The sequence below is a fragment of the Hyposmocoma kahamanoa genome, unplaced genomic scaffold (assembly GCF_003589595.1).
Source record: "Hyposmocoma kahamanoa isolate Upper Pololo Valley unplaced genomic scaffold, ASM358959v1 204, whole genome shotgun sequence".
Classification (NCBI taxonomy): domain Eukaryota; kingdom Metazoa; phylum Arthropoda; class Insecta; order Lepidoptera; family Cosmopterigidae; genus Hyposmocoma; species Hyposmocoma kahamanoa.
In genome coordinates, this window is record NW_020653728.1 from 938121 (window position 1) to 955309 (window position 17189).

General features: G+C 36.7%; 1 protein-coding gene across 1 annotated transcript in view; it reads right to left on the reverse strand.

Moving 5' to 3' along the window:
- LOC113227252 (facilitated trehalose transporter Tret1-like) overlaps positions 1 to 17189 on the reverse strand; it is a 140013-nt gene that overhangs the window by 6573 nt on the left and 116251 nt on the right. The gene's annotated exons all lie outside the window — the stretch shown is intronic.

The following is a 17189-nucleotide window of genomic DNA, read 5'->3' on the forward strand; positions in this document are numbered from 1 at the left end:
GAGCTACTGGTAATACAACACTTTCCAACAAAAAAAAAATATCACCAAAATCGGTTCACAAATGACGGAGTTATCGCGAAACAATAAAAAAAACAAAAAAAAACAGTCTAATTGAGCTCCTATTTTTTTGAAGTCGATTAAAAAGTTTACGTTGACTGTGTTTGTTTATTTGCAAATTTTACAACTTTTCAATTTGATTATTATAGATAGGTAAATAGTTTATTTGCCAGAAAAACACACATTACGCGAAATATAAATACAGTTGTTTGTTACAATGAAGTAAATACTTAAAACGAACATAAACAGCATTATATAAACAACAAGTACAAAATCAAATCAACTTATAATAGAAAAATGTATCATGTGTGCTGCCGTGGCGCATAGGACGCAGCTCTGCGTAAAACCGTCGCAAAAACGACGCGCTGATTTTCAGCTACCTCTCAAAAGGTATATATAATACTTTATAAGTATTGGTTAGTAATTAATTTACTTGCTAAAATAATGTAATAATAAAAATAAAATGGTTCGGATACGACACCTCAGGTGCGAAATGCAAAGAAATATCCAGTCTTTGCTTGGCCAATATAGCAGTTTTTTTTTAAGTGTATTAAGCTCTCTCGAGTCATTACGTCTTCGCGATTGCTACATATTAGAAATATAACAATTTTTTTTCGGATCTAAGTGACATATATATATAGGCACATACAAACGAATCAATGTTTCGTGCTCTTACAGGTCCCATGATTACGGAGTCCGCCTGCCGTAAAAGAAAGTTTAATATCCAATATTAATATGCTTCGTGAATTTATTTACATTTAGTTATCGTGGGTTCCTTTTATTAAGAGTCCATACTACATCAGTTCGAATTAAATATTTTCCCGTACTAGTGTACGATACGTGTTCTATTTATTTTAGTTGATATAAAAAAATCATTGGTATATGTAACGTACCTATTGAATACAGCGGTCTTCTTGTAAAATTTCGATGTAAGTTTGTGTTTTTTTCTTCTATCGGGAAAATATTTAGGAATCGTGTTTTGACACCGTATAGTAATTAGTGTATATTCCCAATTTTACAATATATTTTTTCCAAATTGATTGATTCAACACTCTCACTGTTATGCGGAGTCAACCATTTGAGATTGTATCGGCTCGTAAGTTTGAAGTCTCTCAATTTTGATGGAAGCAAACATAGTCGTACTTCGCGTAAAACAATCATAAAAAACGCGAAAGAGTTAAATACCAACCTATCGCAGAGAAGAAGGCTTCCTTAGTTCCGTAGTAAAACCGAAAACCTCCTTCATGTTCCATTATAGTTAATTCCCACACACACAAACACACACACACACACACACAAACTCACAAACACACACTCACACACACACAACAAAATACTTGCCCTCTAGTCTTGATTTTTATTTATATTTATAATTTTTTTATTTGTATAAAATAAATTTTGGATTAACTTCTCTCATAGCAATCATTCGTGACGCAGTCAATGTTGTTTTTTTTGATACTTTATCCGTATGCGGAGGCCTGGAGACCTATAGCACAGGGTATCCTAGTTTAGGCTCCAGCCTTCACAGACAACAAATGTTTTATTACTTAAGAATGTTTAATTATGGTTGAAATTGTGTGTGAAGGAAAAAGTTACGCCTTCAAAGAAATGTGAGGTATTCAATCCAAATCGCGCCAATGCGGTCCAGCACAATTAAGTAACTTACAGATTCATTAACGACCTCGGTGGCCCAACTGTTTTGCACTATAAGCGCTGAATGAGGAGGTCTTGCGTTCGACTCCCGGTATTATCAATTTGGGAAATTAGGTTTTCTAAATTGTTTCTGGTTAATGCCCCGGAGTGAATTCCGTTGCTCGGGTACTCATTATGTAAGAAATTCCCAAGTTTGAGACTAGGTCACTAGTGTGATTGTCAAAGTCAAAGTCAATGAATCATTTATTCCATAGGTAAAATAAATTGACACTTGAAAACGTTACATTTAAGCTACTGCTCGTTCAATACGCTGACTTCTCTGAGAAGAACGAGCAAGAAACTCTAGGGATTGCTCTTTTCAAATAAACTTAAATGCTGTGAAATACACTTTGAATCAAATTTGCGTGGAATCTGGAGCCATGTCGTCATACAGCCAACAGTTTCGCGTACCAGAAATCCTTCCTACAATTAACCATGACCATTTTCCAAGACAAGACCCGTGCCAAGAAATGAGACGTCTAAACAAGTTCATGCACTACAGCATTCCAGTCTGATTTTCGAAATAATTATTTAAATAATACGTAGACATATGGCGGGGAATTGAATTCACAACCTTGTGCTAACAAGTCATACAACGCTACTACCTAACCATAAGTGCTATTTACAACATTCACTTACGGTTACAACCTTCATTCCAATTTTACGACATAATAGCATCTCAGGATCTGAACCGCGCCTCAAGTACAAGTCTTTACTCGAGTACTCCTAACCAGTTGAGCGAAGCTGCAAATATAACTCGTCTGACTGTATATGGTTTATTTATTGTCTCTCTCCATATCCATTTGTTTCAACAGCAGCTTCACTTAGCATGAAGCTCTAAATTTTCAAGTGGCAAGAACGCTTTGTATACTTTGGTAGGTATTACAGCTTTAGGGATGTTTATCAAGCATCGATAATACTTACTCGAAAATAGGAACTTAAGACCTACCCATAACAGTTGCAGTTCCGCTCAGAGCTTTAAATCACAAAGTTATGAGTCCGTCACCCTGAGACGTAAAGTTGACAAGTCTCCATGTGGCTGTAGTTTCATAAGCGTTCTTACCTAACAACTCGTTGAGACCAATTTAAGCCCAATAAAATTTAAACCCAAACACGATAGTTCTACAGTAAGTACTTGGAGTAGTTGTAATATGAAGTTCATTGATTGTAACGATGTTTTACTACCATGATACAATGATATTTAATAATTTGATTTTGTGAAATGACACCACTCATTTATTATATAAATGTATAATCGTTTTTATAATATCAAATGACGGGACGCACAAGTCGTGCACCTGATGGTAAGCTTCACGCCTATCCAGTAGCCTAACAGTTGCAGTGCCACTCAGAGCTTTAAATCGCAAAGATCCCATGAGCTTGAATTTCACCAACACCCTTACCCTTCAAAATTGGTACACTACTGCTTACTACTTGGCGGCAGAAATAGGTAAGTTGAGTCGTCTGTAAAGTGTTCTGGTTGCAACATTTGATCAAGGTTACCGTATTATTATAAGACTATTACTTTCTTAGAAAACTTTGTAAAGAGGCAATAAAGATGATTATTATTATTTTGGATACATATTTTAGATTCTCTTCTCTCCCAAGGCCTAAATTATTATTATCATTATTTTAATGTCCTCGGATTTCCATAATATGCCAAATTTCCAGTCCCTTAAAGAAGTGGTAGTAAAATAAATATTCATTTTATGGCTTAGATCCCAACACTAACTGGGAGAAGAGCTGATAATCTTTAAATAGCAGAACAGATGTTCACATAGCTAACCATCAGTACCATTTCGATTAAATTAGCATTCAAACAATAAAAACCGCTTTGAGATCAATTCAGCCGTTTGGGAGTTACGATGCCACAGACAGACACATACACACAGGCTTGAAACTTAAAACCCTCGGGGATTAGAAAGCAATGCTTTGATGGTTTCATAATTGATGGCACAAATTTATAAATGTAGATGAAAATATGGGGAGAGATAGACCTCGACGTGCATATGTCGATCAGATTAGGGATGTCCTTAAAAAATGTCAAGTTACAAGTACCAAAGATTAAACGAGCGTGTATGAAGAGACTGATGCGATGGAGGAGGCAAATAAGGTTTGTCAGGAGATAAGACGTAGAGGTTCATAGTCTCTGAGATTGGCATGATGAATAACAATTGATGTTCATTTCTAAATATGGTTTAGAAACAAAATGAGCTATTGGCGTAGTTAGGAACGATGATAATGATGCTTACTTAAACCAATTCGAAACATCTGATGTACCGTGAAACGAAATGAAATCTTCTTCTTGTTCTTTTAAATGTTATGAACCCATCAAAATAATCGATGATTTGCCAATGTCCAGTAAAAATGACTATGTACGGTAGTTCAATAAAAATAATATAAAAATTATGGCGGACGACGCCATTAGTATGGCCGGTACCTGCCATAAACTCCAAAGTGAAATCTTGGTCCAAAGCTTGGACATCTAAAGGAGAATCGTTGACAGGTTTCCTTCCACACATAAATCCATTTACTTTATTTATAAATGAAATAGTAAAAGTGGAGTCTTATTTTAAAAACTTATCAGTTACTTCAAGCTTTCATAGTAACGTGTGAATAACCATGTATGTATGTTTGATCTACAAATCTTGCTTAACGCAGAGCACACCAAACAATCCGGCCAGTTGAATGATGTGGTTGCAAATATAGCTCGTCTGTCTGTCTGCATTTCGTTTATTTTTGTCTGCGAAGCGCGTGCCGGCGGAAAACTAAGATTAATTGTTCGAAGTAGCGTTAAACGTTACCGGTAATGGTTTATTTAGGTTATATACATCCGCTAGACTCTCGCAATGTAAAGGGTAGAGTTCGCTCCAGAAAAGGATTTGCTGTATTTGCTACCTTCGGCGGTCGGATTGACTTTCGCCACAATAAAAACAATGTACAACATAAAAATGTGATTGAAATTAGCACGTTGTTTTTTAAAGTATACTTAGTGATCAGAAATGATACTTACATACATAGAACTAGATAGTTACATAAATGAAGGGATAAAATCAAAACAAAATCGCTTTATTGAAAATGAAACTATTTTGTTAAGTTTAATCGCATATTTTACTTTTTTCAAATACTCGTACGGCTAACTGAGATTGTAAAGTCATTAACCAGTTGTCTTCAGTATAATACAAACGAAACAATGCTAGTTACTTGTTAAAAAGACGAACAAAATAGAAAACAGTAATTCCGGGATTTCAGGAAGCATTCTTCAATCTATGTGTATGACTTTCTGAAAATAGATAACTATACGACGCCTATTGCGATATTTGGTGATAATGTTGTTTCCATCGCAACACCAAATTATAAGTAATTAATTTAATCATGTTTGATTTTCTTTCATTGATTCTATCAAGAATCTTGATAACCTCACTTGTTTAAAGTCCAATTTTCAGTGTACAAATCTATAATGCAATACCTAATGAAGAAGACGCTATAGTCTGCCGAATTTGTAATTACCATGGTCATTCCATTTGAGGACATGACAGTGTCAAAAACGTACTCGAGTAAATTGAGGTTCGACTTTAGTGAAACGTTAATTGAAGTCGTGTAACATTATTCATTGGAGTTATGCAACAACCGAATAATGGCCAAGAAGTGGTTATATAAACGACGGAAGTCCTACAGTGAGATGTGTAGACGATATCTAATACAGCCAATATCTACCTTTGTCCATACTAACTTAGAAAAATTTCAGCGTGATGGGATTAACTCGAGGTATGCACTACGCAACAACACAAATTTAACGACCTTGAAAAGATTTCATCCAAATTAACCAAGTCAGAACAGTCTGCCTAGGTAATAAGAGCACTACAGATGCAGCTTCATCGTTTAGCTTTAAGATCAAGTTAAAGAAGTGGCTATGACAAACAATTCTATGACTTTAAAGAATTCCTTATTTCTTAAAATCAAATGTCACAATGTAATTTCTATCATATCATGATTTCACACCCCTCATGGAAGAATGGCGTAAGTGAAGTTACGTCGAAAATGTTTATTGCTCCGTTGGATACAGAAAAATATAACCCACAACCTCTCCAATTCTTTAGGTTTATCGACAATACAAGCCTAGAATAAAAAATTCATTGCCTAAGTTTAAAACTTACATTAAAAGTATTTTAATAGAAAAGTTAAAGATGTATGGCAACACAACATGATTCAAAGTGTATTCCATAGCATTTAAGTTTATTTGAAACGATCAGTAGCTTCAAAACATGACGTTTTCAAGTGTAAAAACTACCTACGGAATAAATGATTATTTGACTATAAGCAACAGAGTTTAATCAATATGACGGTTTCAAGTGTAATTTTCTTACCTATAAAATAAAGATTAATTGAGTTTGAAACTAAAAATAAAAAACCAAAATAAAGTAGTTACATTTTTACTTTTTTTCTAAATACACAGCCGTAGTAATTTTTAATTATACTTCAAATATATAGTATAACAAAAACCAATACAACAATTCCTCTATTTTAGAGAGAGGTCCTTGAGTTTAGGTAAACACACTTTACCTATTCTCCGGTCGAATTGTTAAAATCGATTACAGTCGTGACAGGGTACCTTCAAACGCAATGTCTAGTCTACAAAAGAGGCGCGTACGTGATGCGACTGTGGCGCTGTAGCTGCGCTTCTAAATAATATTGTCTAAAAATTAGTAGAAGCAGCGCCACAGTGGCGCCACTGCTGTGCTTCTTTAAGTCTAGTTTGAAGGCACCCTTATACTTTGGAAGATTCCGTTGCGAAGGATGAACAAAGTTTTTATAATAAATCGAATTAAGTTCGACGAACGGTTAAGCGAACACATATCCATTGGCTTTCGGAAGTATGTTCCTAATTATATTGCAAACATGTAAGTACAGACATGAAAATAAAGTACACAACTTTGGAATTTCGAAATGGGACCAGTAAAATTTCGTTTCTGGAAACAATCGGTCATAAATAAAAGTTTGATTATGTTGTTTTTGACGTTGCAAACACGATATCCGGTTCTGGCAATGAAGATTAACGATCTCAGCGAGTTCGATAACCTTTTTTTGGGTGTTTTTAAACTTTAGTGAAAAGTACTTATTTTGCAAATTTATCTACTTCCACAAAAAGTAAGCCTATGCTAGTATTACTAGCTATTTTACAGAAAATAGTGAAGGGACGAACAAGTCATGCACCTGGTGGTAAGCGACACACCTATTCGTAACAGTTGCAGTGCCCCTTAGAGCTTACCGCAAAGATCTAAGGGGCACTGCCTTTGTGCCCGTCACCCTGAGACATTAGTTGACATTAAGTCCCATGCACCTGTAATTTCACCAGTACCTAAAGGTAAGGGTAAGCCCAACTGAAACGCAGCAATGCTCACATTACTGCTTGGCGGCAGACGCTGGCTGGACGAACTCTTTCACAAGGAGCTACTCTACTAAGTTACTTATATAGTTATACAATTTGCTGACGATACAACTCTTATAATAAAATGCCAAGACAAAGCGACTTTTAACACTGACGTAAATAAAGCACTGACAGACGTAATAAGTTGGATGGACATCAATGACTTGAATATTAATATAAGTAAAACCAAAGTTATGACATTTAGATCTTACAACTCAAATCCCATACCGGTTAAAATTAATTACAACTCTGATACTGTAGATGAAGTAGACACATTTAACTTTCTTGGGTTAACAATCGACAAGAACCTTAACTGGAAGAAACACATCGAACAGATGTGCATGAACCTAAACAGATTTGTTTACGCTTTACGAAGACTAAGGCAAACTGTCTCGCGAGAAGCTGCGTTGACGGCCTATCACGGCTACGTTTCGTCCGTGCTCAGCTACGGTCTTGTACTATGGGGTAACTCAGTAATCTTAGAAAGAGCGTTTAAAGTCCAGAAGAAGTGTGTAAGAAGCAATTTGCGGTGCGTGGTTCGATGACAGTTGCAAACCGCTGTTTAAAAGGCTGAACATATTACCTTTGCCATGCATGTACATTAGGGATATCTGCGTATTTGTCAACTCTCATCCTCAATATTTTAAAACACGCGGTGAAGTCATTCAAAGGCAAACTAGAGCAAAAATTATGAATCTCTTATACCAACCTCGTAGCCATAAAGTAATTTATAAGAATAACTGCTTTAACATGTGTATAATTATTTACAATAAATTACCAAACGAAATTAAATTGTTACAAGGACATACTTTTAAATTAAAATTGACAAAATGGCTTTTGACACATTGCTTCTATAGTAATAAAGAATACTTAGAATTTACAAATTCATTACATTAATTAGAAACTATAGAGACTAAAGAAACATTGAATCCCATTAATATTTGCACATCTGCTTGCAGGTTGAATACAATGTACCTAATTTTATTTAAGACCTTTGTAATTACTGTATTCTGGCAAATAAACGTATTCTATTCTATTCTATTCTATTCTACTAAGTTGTCTTCGCAGAAATTATTGTTAACATTGATGGGCTGTGAATTGAAATTTGGTGAGTAAGTATCACTTCTGCAGTAAACTATTCACACAATAATGTCACAGCTGCCTTCTTCTAGAAGTAACCCTACTGCACACTCAAAGACATCGCAGCTTCCAAGAGCAAACTACAGTAAATTAAGGCTCTCAGCGCAAAAGTGGTGTAACCCTATAAAATGCTTATAGAAAAAGATAATGAAGTATTTATTCTTTACATATATGAAAATAGTCTCCAAATATAAAATAATTATGTTCATTAGTATCATTTAAACTAACAAAGTAGAAAATTTTTTTTAATGTGGGTTACACAAATTTTGAGTTGGTGGTCTCAATTGCAATCTCATTCTGACACCACATTTCGACCAACCAAGTCGCTTATACACAATGGACACGATTCTTCTTGCATCTATGGGAATGGCTAGTGGTAGTAGACTCGGATTGAAGAGAGCATTCAAGGGTTCCATCCTTAAGAAGATACATAAACGTATTCAGAAACGTTCAGCTGATTTAGAAATCGTTATCAAAGACTCTAAACACGAATAATAAAAAGATACGGATAGTAAATACAAAACATAATGAAGAGCAATAAAAGCTTTTAATAAAACAAATCGACGTCAATAAAAATGTGGTCAGAAGAATCATTAACTTTACCACCTCATACAAACCACAGAGAGCGAAAGACATAATGGTGGCTAGACCACAAATCTCCATTTGTATTGAATAAATAAGTTAACATGCCAGAAGACGTGACTTGACCTAGTCTAAAACTAGGAAACAAATTCATTGTACTACGAGGAAAGGTTGGTGGACAAGAGTTTATTATTCCTACCAACACATGTTTCAAATCGCATGTATTCCTAAGAATACTTACATGATTAGCATCAACGTCATTGCGTGCTGCGTCTGAGATACACATCTGGTTTCGCTTGCACATAAAATTCAGAGTTAAGTGGAACAAGTTATATACCAATTAATATGTACGGGTCACCTTACTCCATACATGGATTGTAGAACGCAGAGAAAGACTTCCAAAAAAAACGGTAAAAGCATATCGGTATAAAATACAATATGTAATGTTATGGGGGCAAATCTTTCCTTAATGTGGTGTAGCGGTGTACAGCTCCCATATGTTTCATACATAAGTTTTGTTTTGGTGACCTTCCCTATCAACTTCTTGGTTATACGGGAAGGGCTCTATAACCTGTGCAAGCAAGCCTGCACAGGGACCTACTCAGTCAGGTCCTGAATCCAGATCAGCCCGTTTGCATGGACTTCATCCGGTTCTCAGAAGGCAGTGCCTTAGGAGAGCCACCCCGGGTGCAAGTACAGTACCCTCCCTATTTTCCAGATAGGTACCGGAGCTGTAGGCACATTCACTTCCCTTTGTGCATTGCGCAACTGAGCCGAACTAAGCCGTTGAATCTGAGTCCACTACCAAATCTCCTCTATGGTGGCGGAACTGCAAGACACGGTCACTTCCCAACGCCGAAAAACGGCGTCTCTCCAGTTTATGTAGTTATCGGTGGACAATTGGTAAAGTATTTAAAAAAATAAAATGTGAATTACATGTTTTAAATTAAGGTGCGGTACGTGTCTACAGTAGATTACCGCGTGCGCAGAGTTATACCGGAGAATGTATGAGACCATACAAATTGAATAACACTGTTCGGTTCAGTTTACGTCGTGATCAACAATGGTGGTCACGACACTTTGAAAGCTGTCGGATTCTCATCCAAAAATTCAAGGATCAGCGAGTCGTGACCCGCCTGGTGGTAAGGGACACGCCTATCCACATAACAGTTGCAATGCCACTCAAAGATTTAACTCGGCAAGATCTGAGGAGCACTACCACTGCACCCGTCACCCTGTGCCAAGTACAATGTGCCTGTATTTTCACTAGCATTTTTACTTTATTAAATGAAATGCTCACTAACACTGCTTGCCGGCAGAAATAGATAAGGGGGCAGTACTTCCTTGGACATACTTTTTGACACAATATTTAACTTGTAGTTGAGTGCTGTCAAAAGATCTGATCTGTTAAAAGAAAATTTTCTTATGACAACCAGTAGTACACATTTACGCGTATTAAGCCCATCGTATGTAATACACCAATAGCAATAACATTAGGGGCACTACCCAGAAGACTAATACTAGAAATAATAATGTTTCCCGGGTTAATTCAAGCGAAAATCAGTCCCGGAACCGTCTTAGCCACAAAGAGCGTCGTTTATAGAGTCCACTGCTAAACTACAGTTTACAAAATCTCCAGTTTATATTACGCATGGTGCGAAATTCGGCAGTGAGTCCTACAAGGATAGGTTCTTGGGCCACATTTAATTAACTTTGACTCAAAGCAAGTTAGTTCAGAGCAAATGCGGGTTGAGGGCTTCACACATTTTCCGAGGGTTGTGAATCTTCTTTGAAGTGTAGGTTTCATCATGATGTTTTCCTTCACCGAAAAGCTCATGATAAATTTCAAATTAAATTTCGCGCATAAATTCCGAGAAACTCAGAGGCGAGTCTGGGTTCGAACCGACAACCCTCTGCTTGAAAGGCGGTAGGTCAAACCATTAGGCTAGCACGGCTACTTATGTTTATAGATTAAGGATTCTCGGATTTTAACCTATTTCCTTTTTAGTGGCGTTCAACTAAGCAATCGCCACTTCGTGGTAGAGTATCAAAAGATAATAATCAAACGTTTGTCTGTTAGTTGAAGCAGGTGCCGGCGCTGGTGGTATGTTTTCAATGAAATCCGGGGCATATTATTGTAGTTTACTCTAATTTGCTCTTCCACAAATTCCAGGAAATTGTTCAATTTTAATAGATACCACAAGTACGTCTTATCAACGTACGTCAAGTAGTACCTTTCTGGACATTCAAGAACGGATGGTATAAAGCGTAATTTTAGCCGCGTAATTTCCGTTGCAATTGTCCCTGTCCTTAAACCAAGACTTAATATCTAAAAGGAAGTCACAGGTGGTTAAAATCACTTGCGTAGAAAATTTTAACACGGACGTAAAGGCAGAACTCTGAGCCATGACGGAAACATCTCGGGAACAATGGCTGTGTGTACGCAATCAGCACAATTGCTATTATACAAGGAAGTATATTCGAATCCCGGCTTAAGTAAAATTAAAAGTAATCATGTATTGATTAAAAGCTTTCTTACTATAATTGATAGAGGAGATTAAATTTAGATTTGCCAGAGACCCACAAGAGATGACAGTTTTGCATAAGGTATCAGAAAAATCGGACAGTGTCGACACACTGCTAGAATTTCGGGATGCCGATCCGTAGATAATTAAAAAAAGCACTATATTCAGCTGCTAGTATAAGTTATTCCTTTGTAAGATAGTCTTTATTACCGACACAAGGTGCTATAAATAATAATTTGACGATCTCGGTGCCGTTTAGTACTGTGGGCTCCAAAGGAGGTCAAGCAGTGGGAGAGGTCCTTACGAAAGAGTTGGTTCATTGAAGTACTCCCATTTTACCTGTTACTGACACCAGGCAGTCTTCTTTCTATCGTATCGACGATATACACTATAATGCTTGCCATCGTGAAGAAAGGATTGCCGTTTTGAAAGGTACTGGTAGAACTACAGGCACATGGGACTTGTCAACTTATGTCTCAGGCTAATGAGCGCAGTTGCTTAACTTAACTTCGGTATGGCCCGGTCTCATTCATAAAATCACCGAAACCATATCTGCAACCTAATTGCAATATGTAAGTACAGTCGCATTAACATGTGTACATGAAGTAAATTCAGGAGCAACAGATTTAGATTATTGCTTGGCAAAAGGAAGTATTTGTTAGTTAACAAATTTTATTCAATGAAGCATATGACGTCCTCGAGTGTTAGATACACTAAGGAATCAGGTAAACAGAGTTTTTTTTTACGAGACCAAGTGACGCCTCGTGGTAAGCGACACACCTGTCCATAACAGTTGCAGTGCCACTCAGTGTTTTAAATCACCCTGCGCCCGTCACCCTGAGATATAAGTAGACAAGTTCCATGTGCCTATAATTTCACCAGCATCTTTATCTTTCAAAATCGGAACGCAGTAATGCTAATATTACTGTTTGGCGGCAGAAATAGGTAAAATTGCAGTATTTCCTTGGACGAATACTTTTCCTGTGAAAATAGAATTTACATTTAATTGCAGACGATTGTACCACAAATAATGACCAACGCATTACAGTATGACGTGTGAAGATAAGTTAATGGACAGACTATCCATTCATAGAACAGAATGAAGTCACGTACAATAATAATTAATATCGTAAACCATAAGAAAAGTTCAAGAACCAATACAGTTCAATTTCTAAAATAAAACATTTTATTAACATACTTACCACATCACCCTATTAAAGAGCCAGGCTTTTGTCGGTGTAGCCCCTTCCACTCTGAGGAGTTGGAGGCGGTTGACCTCTTTATAGCCGCTCACTTTGATGTTCTTCTTTAATTGTTCACTATACGCCATTCTTGGTCTTCCTTTCTTTATTTTCCCTTCTATCTTGCACTCAATTATCATACTCACAAATTCATCGTTACGTAACAGATATCCAAACATTTTCACCCTTCTGTTCTCTATTGTATTCAAAAGATTTCTTTCTTCCTTAACCCTTTTTAAAATTCTTCTCAATCCATTTGTTCCATTCGCCCCCAGCACCACATTTCAAATTACTCCAATCTGTACCAATCTTTCTTTGTCCATATCTCGCAACCATACAATGCGGTCCTCCAGAATTATTTAAATTGTATCAAAATACGTCTTAGAATACAACAAAATCCCTTTCTTTATGCACACCAATAAACAACAATTTATCATTACGGAAACAAACGAGGCAATTTCGCAAGCAGACAGCTTAATACTTTATTGATAGATGCGATTTTAATTATTACTTTCAGGAGTATACTTTGAAGGTTCGAATTAAAAATAGATAATTGCTAGTTTTTCACGAACGTTAATTATTTGATTGTTGGAAATGAGTGTCAGTCTTTTTCTTGTAGAAAATTTATTTAATTTACGTCAATTTCTTTTGGACATACAAGAAAGTCACGTTAATTAATGATTTTGATCGTGGTTTATTGTGCTATTACGTTAAATAATGATGACGTTATTAATTAAAATTATGATTTAAGATAAGTTTTAAGTAATAATAAACAAATTGTAAGTGTTTTCAGATCAAAGTTTTAGTAGCAATAGAAATTCTAGTGCAAGAATTCGTCCATGGAGTTACTGCAACCTTACTTATTTCGGCCGTCAAGCAGTCATGTAAGCATTACTGGGTTCCAGTTTTGACGGATAAGGGTGCTGGTGAGATTACAGGCACATGGGACTCTTCAATATATGTCTAAGGATGATGGGCGTAGAGGCAGTGTCCCTCAAATGTTTGGAATATAAAGATCTGAGTGAAACTGCAACTGTTATGGACAGGCGTGTCGCTTACCACCAGGCGCACGACTTGTTCATCCCGCCACCTGGTGTCATAAATAATTATAATGGCGAACATTTTTCTGACAGTCTGTCTTGACCATGGGACACGCACTTGGTTTTTTTAGAGCGCGATCGCTATCGCGACACTATCCTCCGTTTTAGGAAATATCATTCATATTTATTTATTGTAAAATGTTACCATCTTTTGAAATGTAAACCAATTAACAACTCTATTGTCACATTGGAAGACTAATATATTTAGTGTTATTTGACAAATTTGTATTTCTATTACAAAACTAAACCCACAATATAAACATATATGGCATATCTAGACCAAGGCAATTTATTATTTAGTAAAGCAAACAAACCTACGTCAGATTTACATTAAAATTTCTTAATTGAATCTCCTACGCTTTACCTAAATTGTATGTATAAAAAAAAAAAAAAATGCTTTTTTTAACAGAGACAGTACGGATATATATTATACTAAAAGATATATGATCCAGGCAAGTACTGCCATCTTACCTATTTCTGTCGCCAAGTAATATGAGCGTTTGGCGTTAGGATGCTAGCAAAATTACAGGCTCATGGGACTTGTCAACTCATGGTCTTAGAGTGACAGGCGTAGTGGCAACTGTTATGGACAAGGGTGCAGTTCACCACCAGGCGCCCGACGTATTCGTTCCGTCACTTCATAGTTAAAAAAACTACCTCCAGCAATTCTATGTTTACCAACAGACACATAAAAAAGCAATTTTTTATGATTTATCTCTGGTATTACACTATCGAATTACCATAATGGCCGTAAGTGGACAATTTAAGCCATTACCAAAGACCCCGGGCCATGAAAGCAAGACTTTTGCTTTTATATAAACTGTGGTTTCAATTCGCGTTAATTTTAATCAATAAATCAATTTCTTGGGTTTAATATCAGTGTTTGTTTTGTTCGGCAATATAATCACAGACCGAGTTCCAGGTTCGAAAATTCGAAGACAAACTAACGTCCAGGACATTGAGACCGGCTAACGAAGTTAAAATGGCGAAGATAGATGGAGTAAAGCGACAACTGAATGTTGGTTAATACCTAAGTGATTGTAGAAACGTGTAGGGTTTAGTGATTTACGTAAGTTCAAGCTACCAAAATATCGTTGACGTCACGTAGCCGTTCGATCGAAGTCCTATCCAAAATGGGTATTCACGTATCACTTGAACGAAAGTTGATATGAATAGGATCGAAACGTAACGACCAATGAACGACATCTTGGATTGTGAAATTTGACGTTTACTCGTCGAAAGTCCATTGAACGAACTGTCAAAATTTTAGCAGAATACGTATGATTTGTCGTTTAGAATCCTTTTAAATTCGATTCATATATCAGAATACGCTTTAACGAAATTTGGATCGAACGACTTTAAAATTGGACTCGTTGAAGTTCGATTGTCACACGTGAATATGAAAAAGTAGTTCAACGACTAAATCACTACGATATCGTAATGGTTTGAATACGTGGATCGCACTACTCGCCCAACAGCGAAATACGTAGATCACATCGTTGAAGTCGTCCGCAAAAAGTCTATTAGTAGCATAAACTACCGAAAAACAGCAATAAGTGAATTCAGGATTAATAATGATGATGAATCTGTTCTTACAGATGGAAACCAAAGTCCTGATTACAGGGAAGCAGTACTCAGTCATTAGTAGTGGGGTGCACGAAAGGAGCCTCACAAATGATGTACCAATCGTACTTCCAGCATGTCTGACGCACCCTAGGAAACAATCTTACGCCGATTGCCAAATCCTTTGACCAGGATGGCAAACATATCCCATGTACAGTTCAGCATGGCAGCTACTTGTGGCGTGGTCGGCTTGGCTAAGTAGCAGTAGAGCTCCTAGTGAAAGAGTTTGTCCAGGGAAGTACTGCCACCTAATCTCTTTCTGCCGCCAAGCAGTAATGTGAGCATTAATGTGGTGGTGGTTTGGAAGGGTGAGATTGGCTGGTGACATTATAGGCACATGGGACTTGTCAACTTATATCTCAGGGTGACTGGCGCGTTAGCAGTGCCTCTCAGATCTATGTGATTAAAGCTCTAAGTGGCATTACAGCTGCTATGGATAGGCGTGTCATTAACCACCAGGCGCATGACTTGTTCAACCCGTCACTTGGTTTCATAAAAAAAAATCCGGGCCCTGATAATAAATAGTGTATGCCATCGATATGATAACAAAAAGTGACTAGCCTTCAAGACGAGAGCGAATAGGCATTATTTAGGCGTGCATGCTTCTACGTCGGCCTCATCGTCACAATACATTTTTGACAATAAAAAAATAAATAACAAAACTACCATTTACTCCAAACACGGGCTTGGAGTTTATATTGGTCTAAAAGTAGATTTAAACACACCTGCAATTGTGGTAATTATCAGTGTGCCTGAATCCATAATTGTAGTAAATGACATACTAAATGTATCTTTCAAAATGTATCCAGAGCGGCAAGATAATAACCAATGTTACTAACACAAATCTATCTACGCCAGCAGCTGTTGTTTTAATTAATTCTTAGGTAATGCTTTGGTCGTATCGTGGAATTTTGAGTACAGCAAATGTTGAAGTTATAAAATTATTGGTTAATAGGTACGAGGTATGTAATTTTTATGTGCATAACTTTGGTGGGTATGTAATGTTTTTATTGAATTCTTATCGTTTACAAAACGAAGTGCCTAAACTTGAGATGGACACATGTTATTGCTTGGGATTTAATTTTGGACTTCAAAATGTTTAATAACATATTACAGAGATTTTATAACAGAGTTATCAATCCGTTCTGTTATTCTAATCTACAACCTACAACTTAGTCTTAAGGAATAAGATAATTTGACTGTCAGCAGTAACATGGCTTGTTGTACACGTGTTTGTATTTGGTTTATACGCGTAACAAAGTGTGTTTCATTCCACAACTATGTGATTTCAGTGCCGATAATTATAGTTCTCAGTAATAGGTATATCGTTTATTTCTAATGCGTATACGCATGGTGTTCAATACAAGTAACGGGAACCAATCGGTTCCGCCGTAAAGAAAATTACTTCCTTTACTTTTCCTCTGGCACCTATTTTCCCTACGTTCACATAATTCTTATCGTTGAATGTACTTTATGTGTAGACAGGCTCTTGGGCTGCAAGTTTTCAGCTGGAAGTATTTGAAATTGTTTAATTTTGCATTGCAATTTTAGCCCTTCTTGCTTTCTCTTTTCACGACCTCGGTGGATGAGTGACTTGTACGCCGATTTTCATGGTGTCACCATCTCTGAGGTCCTGGGTTCGATCCCCGATCGAGTCAATGTATAAAACTAACTCTTCTGTATTGTCTCAGGTCTGAGTATTTATGATACCTAACGTCGTTTCCGATTTCTATAACGCAAGTGCTATAGTTGTTAACTCTCTGGGATCAGAGCAATCACATCACATAGATAGAGCATCACA